At 33.3% G+C, this 10165-nt stretch overlaps 1 pseudogene; it reads left to right on the top strand.

Annotated features, from left to right (window-relative positions):
- The first annotated feature begins 6584 nt into the window (after nucleotides 1–6584).
- On the top strand, nucleotides 6585–8412 carry LOC116135295 (annotated as a pseudogene).
- Nucleotides 8413–10165: the final 1753 nt, after the last annotated feature.

Below are 10165 nucleotides of genomic sequence, written 5' to 3'. Positions count from 1 at the left end.
TTATTTATTAATCTATGAAGCTCAGCAAGAAGATAGACATAAATATATAAGAGTAAATTATACATATTAGGTGAACGTGAAGCAAACTACTTAGGCTTTTCAGTCCCTAGTCCCTACCATTTGCATCACAATTCATGTAGGATGGCCCAATGGATTGCTGATTGCATGCAGCCAAAAGATATATGGGTTGACAGCAAGCAAGCTAGCTCATTTATGAAAGCATCATTAGTTTCTTCTCTTTCTGCAACTCTGGCAATGGTTCTGAATGTCCATAGATATGATAAGTCAAGTTAGAAGGTACAACAACAGTACCAATAATGCACTCTTCGGGAATTGTTTCACCCACCAAATTCTGCACATCTTTAGATACAGACATGCAGCTGGCTGTGGCCTGTGGCCATGGTGACTTTACTGAGATATTGATTTATTATCTACTTTCTTTGTTTCATTAGCTGTAAGAGATCATCCCGTTTAAAATATCTGATCATGTGAATTGACTAATTTTGGAGATGGGTTTGATTTTTTATTTTTTTATGATTGGTGTTATCCGGTTAGCTTATACGTACCTCAATTAATCTTGTGAATTGACTAATTTTAGAGATGGGTTTGATTTCTTTTCTATAATCAGAAGTGTCCGGGTTAGCTTACGTGCATCTCAACTAATCTCTCGGAACTTTGAAACTAGCGACCAGATAAGAGCTCTAATGGTCACCCCTATTAGCAATCTCGATCTTGAACTGATGATCTTTTGAATAATACACCCAAGAGTCTATATCGAACCACTCCGTCATCCAGAGGTTGATTGATGGATTTGATTTAATTTCTTAGTGTAATGCTATAAATCAAATTGTCCATTTCTTAATGACTTGTGGGTTTTGGATTCCTAAAATTTCATCCTTTGCTTGAGGAAATGTTAAATGATAAATAATTAAAAATTAGAAATTTTAATTGTTGAGTATGAAGTGAGGAAACTCATTCTATGTAGGGACAATAAAACAATGTGGCATTCTCAACCTAACCTAAGACCAAGAGTTAGTCAATTTCTAATCATTTGAGATGTTTTAATGTTGTTAAAGAATTAAAATAAATAACTAAAACCCCTTAAAAGTCATCAATGGAGTTTGAGTCAGAGGATCATTCTGTAATAATATTACACAAAGATTTGAATAATTGAAGGGAAAATTTTATGGGTAAGATTTCATCTATGTTGAGAATTAAAGGAGATTTAGACCAACTAGAATTCATGATATCACCAGTGAATTAAAAGCTCATGATAATTATCAAATTACTTAATTTTTCTCCTCAACGATACAAACCAAAAGTAGACAGAAGTATTGTTTGATCTTCTTTTGAAGAGTTCTTTATTCGTTTCTTTCTCTTTTTCTTTGGTTTTTTTTTTTTTTTTTCTAAGTTTTTTTATTTTAGAAATCTATTACAAATTACATCGTTTAATCAGAAAAATGGTCATAAAACAAAACTTAAATCAAATGAGGTGTTTATATTAGCTTTTTTTGTTTTGTGTGTTATTTTACATCTATCTAAGATAGAGGATGGGGGCTAAAAATAAAAATAATGGGGCTTAAAAAAATCACTTCCTTGAACAAAACCAAGCAAATAGATTTTCAGCATCTTCCCTGGTTTCCAATCCATCTAATGATCCAAAGACAATTTTGCTTTATGGGCCCAGCTCAATCTGAAACTATGGGCTGAACTCTGAAGTCAATGTCTAAGTCTAATGGGTATTAGATAGGGTTATTTACAAATTTCCTCTTCAAGGTTCGAAGAAAATTACTGTACCCAAAAGTTTTAGAAAGTAACAAATGCACCCAAAAAATTGACTGTTTTACAATATAAAAATTAGGGTTTTTTTTAATAAATAATAATATTTTGGAGGGTTTTCAGTAAATAACCAATAATTTATATCCTATACCCGGAGTTGTTGCTTGAGAGATGAGGCTCTACATCGACCTGAGTTGATTCGATTGTCGAAGGACAAGCATTCAAGCCACTAATTATGACAGGTTTAAGCAAGGATTTTGTAGAAGAAGATAAAGAGTTCTAATAAAGAGACAAGAATTGGTGGGACTGGAGAAGATGACAATTCATTCACACCCTTTGAGCACAATGTTGTATTGACTAGCGGTTATTAACCTTCTATGTAAAAAAAATTTCACCATTATTCTGCTTGGTTTGGTGATCTTTTATGAGATGAATTCGGAACTCAAAATCACCCCAATACATAAAAAGTTGAATGAACCATTGATTCAGGATAAGCAAAAATTTTGGTTGGCTTTTCATAAAAAAGATTTATGTTTATGCTTTTCTCCCCAAATGCATTGCATCTTAAAGAAATATTGCAAAACGACAAACATACCAGTAAATGGATGACAGTAATTTATAACAATTTGATAAAGCAATGGATGAACTGCATCCACATGCTGTTTGGTTTCTCCAGAATCACATCTCATGTTTGTTGTTGTTGTTGTGATGTTTCAGTTTTCAAACAACTGGGATAAAAACTCACTTCAGACTCCCTGAAGGTCTAAAGTAGTACTTGAAACAAATTGTGTGGTAACATTCTCATTCCAAGTTCTTCAGATAATGAAAGCCTTTGTTTCTTCTCCAAAACACAACAAATGCACTTAAGTTTTTACATTTTTTTTTTGTAGTAGCTGGATTGTTTTTGGAGGCTGAAAATGAAGTATCTCCAAGTGGAAAAAAGATGTGTCAATGTAAAATCTCTTAATCATATCAACCAGTAATCGTTTCAACCACATAAAACTTATAATTATGATGATGAGAAGAAGAAGAGAACACTATCCGCTTAGTAAATTGCCAGTAAACATTGTCAGCCACGAATAAGCATAGAAAGATGTGACAACATGGGGCGGTACTTTTAAAATGAAGGTGATGTAAAAGTGAACGAAATGGAAAGATGCGAAAACCAAATAAAAGAAAAAACACATAATCACAAACAGTAAAACAAAAGAAAAGAAAGGCAGATTTATGTGGTTACCTAATTAACAGGTTACGCCAGTAGAGTCAATGTTATTTCAAATACCTCACATCTTTCGTTTACAATAAAGTAATTTATCATTATTTGTATCATTCGTTACAAAAGAAAAGTGTATTATATACTAAGTTAAAAGACTAAAACCTAGTATTACAAAGATCTCTATTCCTAAGCCAAAACTTAATAAGGAATTAATAACTTAAAGAAATTTTTCAGAATTATATATGGAAAAGCCCAAACCGCCTACGGACAGCAGGACCCCAAATGCGTCTGCGGACCTATAATATTGAAGTAGTCGAGTCCAACAAGAGTGCATTCTATGTTGAGCACAAAGTTCTTTGTGCCAGGAAAAATTTCATAGTCTGTGGACTGATAATAATAATGAAGACACCTGGAAGCATACTATACAAATTATTATTGCTTTTGATGAGTATAAAAGCCTACTCATAATCCAAATATAATGGCCTCCTTGTTGAAAAGCCAACAGATTTGGTAACTCTCCAATAATTCATCACCATCATATGTGGGGATTTTGCGGGTTCAATATAATTTAATAATATATATATCTATGTTGTAAATCTAGCATATTGTCAAGAGATAATGATGGTGTTGAGAAGAATTTGAGCGGCTTGGAACAGAGAGATCCTGTTTCACATTATTTCTTTGCGGCTGTTAAAAATCATGCTACCAATAACCCAACAATTCAATTTTTTTTCTTTAATTATACACCAAACCAACCTTCAAAGATAATACTTTTCTTAATCCCAATTGGTGAAGTAAATTAGTGGGTATTGTCCTCTTTCAATGTGTCTTTTATTCAACAGATACTGTATTTGTTAATCCAAGTAACAATTTTATACTTAACATCACCACAGTTGAATACTAAATAGCATTACAGAAAGGCATAAAGTACAGAATGTGTGCATAATTTATTATATAAAACAATGTAAAAAGAAACAGACCTTAATATTTATTTAGTCCTTGTATGCAAAGTCACACATATATTGTTGTACTTTTCTTAACATAAAGCTTTTCTGTTGAAGAACTCACAGAAACCAGGTTCTGCAAAAAATGGTGGAAGAAGGCTATTTGTGTACGTTCATTCTAATATTGAAACAGTCAAAATTGTTAAGAGTTTCGGTTCAAAATGGTTTACAGGGTATTTAACGTTACCATATCAGAACAAACAACTGATAGAGTAGATGAATCAAATGTTATTTATGGAGAAAACTACTTTGTTATCTTGTGGGTGCATTATTGCACTTTACTGGCAGAACTACCAGAATTTGAACTTAAGGCCAAATCATCCTTCAATATCAAAATCAAAAGTTCATACCTTTGGGCAGATATTTTGCAAGTGATCTCATCATTGGCAATGCTTAGTATTTGTATTTATCAATCAATCTAGAGATTACTTGGACTTTCTGCAGATGTGTAACAAATTATAAAAATGGAATCAAACCGCCTGGAATCTAATTCCGCAATACGTCTAAACAAAATCTGATATCTTCTGGATAGCTAGATCATCCTCGAAGTAAAATATTAACCAAAATGTGAATTTCTTACGTTCTAATGATGATTGATTAATCAGCTCTTCTGCGAACGCCGTTGCTGTAGCTTTCCCAGTTCAACCCACCTCACCAACCGGAATCTAAGAGCCTAATAACAGCATAGTTGTGTAAACAAATCATAGTTTAAACATATAATATATTAGGGGTCATAGTCATAAACCGACCCAGTGTGGTTGAAATTATTGAGAGGAAAGAGTTAGAAATGGCCCTTTCAAAAGAACAAGTCTACCACCGCTATAATATTTTTTCTCAAAACGTAACTATCTTTGCCTATAATTAAGGATTTATGAATGAGAAAGAATGACTAAACAAGAGTCTCCTCCATTCCCTTTTCAGCCGTTTCATCTACTTCTCTTGTACTTTTCCTTGCTCTGTAATCTCAGGCCTCCAATATTTCTCACCATAATATAAAACAGGAGCTCTGTCTTGGTTGTATTAGGTTAGTCATTTCAATAACAAGTATGCCGGAGACTCAGGCTCCAATTTTTCTTATGTATACTTTCATAAAATATAGTTTAAAAAACAATTAACCCAACTTAGGAAACGGTTTAGTGTTGTCATGCATCATATTTCTATGTGGGAAGCAATTAATATCATAACTTATCAGGTTCAGAGTCTGCAAAAAATTTATAATCAAATACAATACACATTTCTTCAGCAGTACGTGGTACGTGTGCTCTAAGAATCCATCAATATTTTGATCTAATACAGATAATATCAAACCATTTAATCATCTATAATTATAAGACAGACAGACAGACGTAAGTTTTGTCTTTCTTCCTCCCCTCAATAATAGAGCTCTAAAGTGCTACGAAGCACACATATTACCTGTAAAAGTAGTTCAATGTATACCTGAAATCCAAAAGTACTTTACGTAGTCCAATGTGAAAAAGAAACTGTTATATAGCGGCAAATCCATCTGTAAATATCAGTATATTTTAACAGGAACAGCTTCTGCATGTTTCATGTGCCCAAAGTGTCCGGATTTATTAGGTGTGGTCCAGGAACCCAGTTGAGCATCTTCCCTTCTTTGACCAATATGCCTGTACTTCAATTTACCTAATTTTTTTAATCAAAGATAGGATCTGAATCTGAAAATTGGATTCCTTCTCATCCCCTTTTTCTGTACAAATGTTACACACTTCACTTACAACGAACAAAAACAATTAAAGAAGTAAGATATCCAATAACATTATCTCTATTATTCGTACAACCAAATAATTCTGATCCATCAAAATGGATCTTTCTGGGAAGTTCCGGATAAGTTCAGATCAAACCAGAAAGGTAGATTTGAAGGGTAAATTTACAGTGACCAATTGACCATATTCATCAAATGATTTTCATAAATTCCAGCAAATGTGGATTTTCAAACAGGTAAGAAGTCATCTAATCTTGGGTCAAAAGTTGGGAATGTCTCAGAAATAGCCATTTACCGACAAAACTGGAAATTTTTAGAGAAGAGAGGCCACGAAGTACAACCTTATTTTTTTAAATTTTGTTTTTGAAAACGTTGGTTCATGGTTGCTTCCATTCACGTTCTCAACCACTATAAAATTGATTTTTATACAATAAGGAAAACTACTATTTAGCGTGTCAATATTAAATATAATTTAATTTAAAATAATTGGAAACTACTCAACGGTTGCCTATATAAACCCTCGTCTGCCTCCATTTTCTTCCCCCTCCCCTCGCTTCTTCCTCTACATCTTTGTAGTACTTTCTCTCTGTCTCTTTCTCCACAACTCCTTTCATTGATCAAGTATCATAACCTTGGTGGGGTATCTTACTAACCTGTAGTTGATAAAATTTCTTTCATGTTTTATTTGTTTTCATCTTTGTTATTCTCACAAGTTTCTAAAGCTTTTGAGCATTTACGAGTTCTTAAAGATGAAAATGTTTATCGGGTTGAAGGCTTCGGTTTAGGAACAAAAGATGAATTTTGAAGTTAATTTGGTTATAAAATGCTTTCTTTTAAAGAACCTTCTGGGAAATCTGACTATCATTATTTAAGTCACATCCATAGCATTTCAGATTAGATTATCAGTACTTTTATTAGTTTTTGAACTCTGGATTCTTAAAGAGAGGCACTACATAAAGGTCTCTGTATTTTGCTTTAATTTTATATAGTTTAATGCTTAATACTTTTCTCGTTTTATTTTATTGAAAGCTAATTTTCTATAATTAAGTTGGACTTTTGAGTTTCAGATATATGGCAACGGATTTATTATAGCCCTTAAGGTCATGGTCTATCTGTTCTTTAGTTTATGTTGTTGTGGTTGAGATGTCCACACATGAACTTAATAAATTGTCCCAACTACTTGGGATTTCGGTCTTAGATTGTCACATATTTAGACCTTCAGTCTCTTCTTGTGATGCCAACTCTGAGTCATATTTGCCTTTAATTAATTTTACAGACCATGAAAAAACATTATAGTTTGAGAATTAAAGTAAATTTTGATGTTGACTGGGGTGTTCAAGCTGTGTTGGCGGTGTGGTGCAACATTCTTAATCGTTTGATGAAGGTTTTCTGAATCAACATGGAGTATGAAGGCCGCTATGGATGACCCAGAGGACAAAATATGATTGCCTTCTGTTTGGTAAACTCTTTTATACAACAACACATTGGACTAGAAACGCAATATCTTGCAGAGAGAAAATAAATACTAACTTTTTATTATATTTGCAGATCTAGATGACACTCTTTATCATATAGTTCTGGTATTGCAGCAGCAAACGGAAAGAATATCCAAGGTAATTATTCCTGGGCTGTTATTTCTGTGCTACAGTTATAATACTAAGATAGCGGCTTTTTGGCAGATTTTATGGTTGAAAAACTTGGCATTGATAGGAGTAAAATTACTGAGTTGGGGAACCTGCTGTATAAGCATATGGAACAACAATGGCTGGCCTCAGGGTATGCTTCGATTTATTTCCAACTCCCTTTTGTTTTTAAAGGTCAAAACAGGAGCTTATTGATTGATGGGATTATTCTGTGCAGGCAATTGGCTATGATTGTGACTATAATGAGTACCACAGGTATTTTTTCTTTACAGTTTTACAAAAGGGTATTAAATTTTCCAAAGTTTGTCCGCATTGGTAATTCTGATAAACATTTTGCTTTTATATGCAACAGCTTTGTTCATGGGAGATTGCCTTATGAGAACATAAAACCAGATCCTTACTTAGGAGTCTTCTGTTGAGCCTTCCTATTAGGAAAATTGTAAGCATTTTTATTACCAAATTAGAAAAGCCATTACTTGTCATGTAATTGATCTAACAATCTGTTTAATTCCTGTGAATAGATCTTCACCAATGCCGACAAGGCACCGCCGTTAAAGCTTAAACAGGCTTGGATTGGGGGACTGTTTGAAGGATTATCTGCTTTGAAACTCTGAATCCCACCACAAGAGCAATGTTTCTGATGATGAGGATGACATTGCTTTGTGGTCAACTGCTACTGCCACCACAGCTAGTACTAATGGCTCTGGAATTTTTGACATCGTTGGGCATTTTGCACAACCCAACCCAAGCCTGGTGGGATTACCAAAGACACCCTTGTATGCCAACCATCGAGTTTGCCATTGAACCAGCCTCAAGATCGCCAACATCAACCCAGAGAACAGTAAGATATAAGAATGATCTTTTACATTTACTTTTTATGTCTGATGAATCAAATTGTTATTCCCGTTTGCTAATAATTTCATCCTTTGTATATTGTTATATCAGCTGTTCTTCGAAGATAGCGTCCGCAACATACAGGCTGGCAAGCGTGTGGGCTCACACAGTGAGGGTAAAGTCTTTGAAATCGTGACCAGTAGTACTCCTTGATGGATATTCCATTCTTTGTTAATTAACCATCTAATTGATGCCATGGTTATTTTATAATGTGTCCAGATGAAGTTCCCAGGAGAGTATGAAAGCATTATGCAGGATTTATCAAAGTATTGGCAGATAACATTCAAAATTCATTTGTTGGGAAGCAAAATAAACAACAGGGATTCAGTCAAAGCAAATTTTGAATGTTGTGTTAAATCAAATAATTTTTCTAAAATTATTAATTAATGAAACAAGAAAACAAGTCAAAGTGGTTTACTTCAAGCCAAAGTTATAGACCAAAAGATGAAAGCAGAAGTATAGAAATTCAAAATTCTAGAAAGTCAATGAACTGATTTAGTAAATAAAATAGAAAAACAACAATAAATTAGATAAATAGATTGTGATCTCATAATTATAAGACGTTTAAAAGTTGTAAAAACATATTGAAGTTTTCGATATAATAATAAATAATCCGTTTTAGAAAATTTCACATATAATATATTTTTTAAATTTTAATAATAAAGTTTAAAAAAAATGGTAGGGCTTGAATAACAACACTCTAAGGGTGCGTTTGGGTCGGATAATCCCCCATTACTTTAGTAATGTTAGGTCAAATAATAAAAGATTTCGATAATCTTTCAATTCCAATAATCATCACTGTAGATTATATAGGGATAATATGAATATCATTCATTTCTTAGGTATTATAATATCACATGATAATTTTAATTTTATTACAATTTTACTCTTAATTATTAATATTAAAAAAGAAGGGCAATTCAGTAAAAGACTTCTCCCAGAATTTTTTTATTCCTCTCAATCAAACATATTAGTTATTTATATCCACCATTTTATTCCAATCTAATTAAACATATTTAATATAACATTCTTAGTGATCTTTAAGGTAATCTATAATTTCATTAATATTATATTCTCAGTAATACAACATTCTGTGAACGCAACATCCCCTAATTTTATACCCGAATATTTCGATTTTCGACTTTTCAGCCGGGTAACAAAATTTAAAAAAACCTAGGCTTTTCCTTGCTCCGGGCTTATAGGGTACAAATACACCTCAGGCCTAGCCCGGCAAAATGGGCCCGGCCCGGATTTTCTTGATAGTTTTCTGGAAGCCAAAAAACCTCGGTGCAGATATTTCTTCTCTTATCTGTTTATTTGTCAGATTTCCTTAAACTTGTGGATGCCATTGTATGGCCCTATTTTAATGTTGGTTTGATGAATGGTATATGATGTGAAAATTCAATTCAGGCAATGATCTATTGATGCAATTTTTTTTGCCCATCTTGTGTTTTGCATATTAACATTACTTTCTTTGGACTGCAACTCCTGATTTTTTTTTTCTGATGAAATCTCTATTGACTCATTATTTTAGACTGCTATTAGTTTGATACATTTGAGACGATGAGGCCCTACAGCAGCAAGACTAGTGCAATTATTGAAAACTTAACATAATGAATGATTGGCCTAACTATAGTGTAGAGCTGGTGCAGAAGCTGAAAGAAAGAGTAAGTGGCTCAGATTGCGGAGTTGTGCTTGAGAATGAGGCTCTACATCGACCTGAGTTGATTCGATTGTCGAAGGACAAGCATTCAAGCACATAATTATGACAGGGTTTAAGCAAGGATTTTGTAGAAGAAGATAAAAGAGTTCTAATAAAGAGACAAGAATTGGTGGGACTGGAGAAGATGACAATTCATTCATCACCCTTTGAGCACAATGTTGTATTGACATAGCGGTTACTTAA

This window comes from Pistacia vera, unplaced genomic scaffold (assembly GCF_008641045.1).
Source record: "Pistacia vera cultivar Batoury unplaced genomic scaffold, PisVer_v2 Contig298, whole genome shotgun sequence".
Classification (NCBI taxonomy): domain Eukaryota; kingdom Viridiplantae; phylum Streptophyta; class Magnoliopsida; order Sapindales; family Anacardiaceae; genus Pistacia; species Pistacia vera.
Note: the sequence above shows the minus strand (reverse complement) of the source record. Positions and strands in the feature narration are given on the sequence as shown.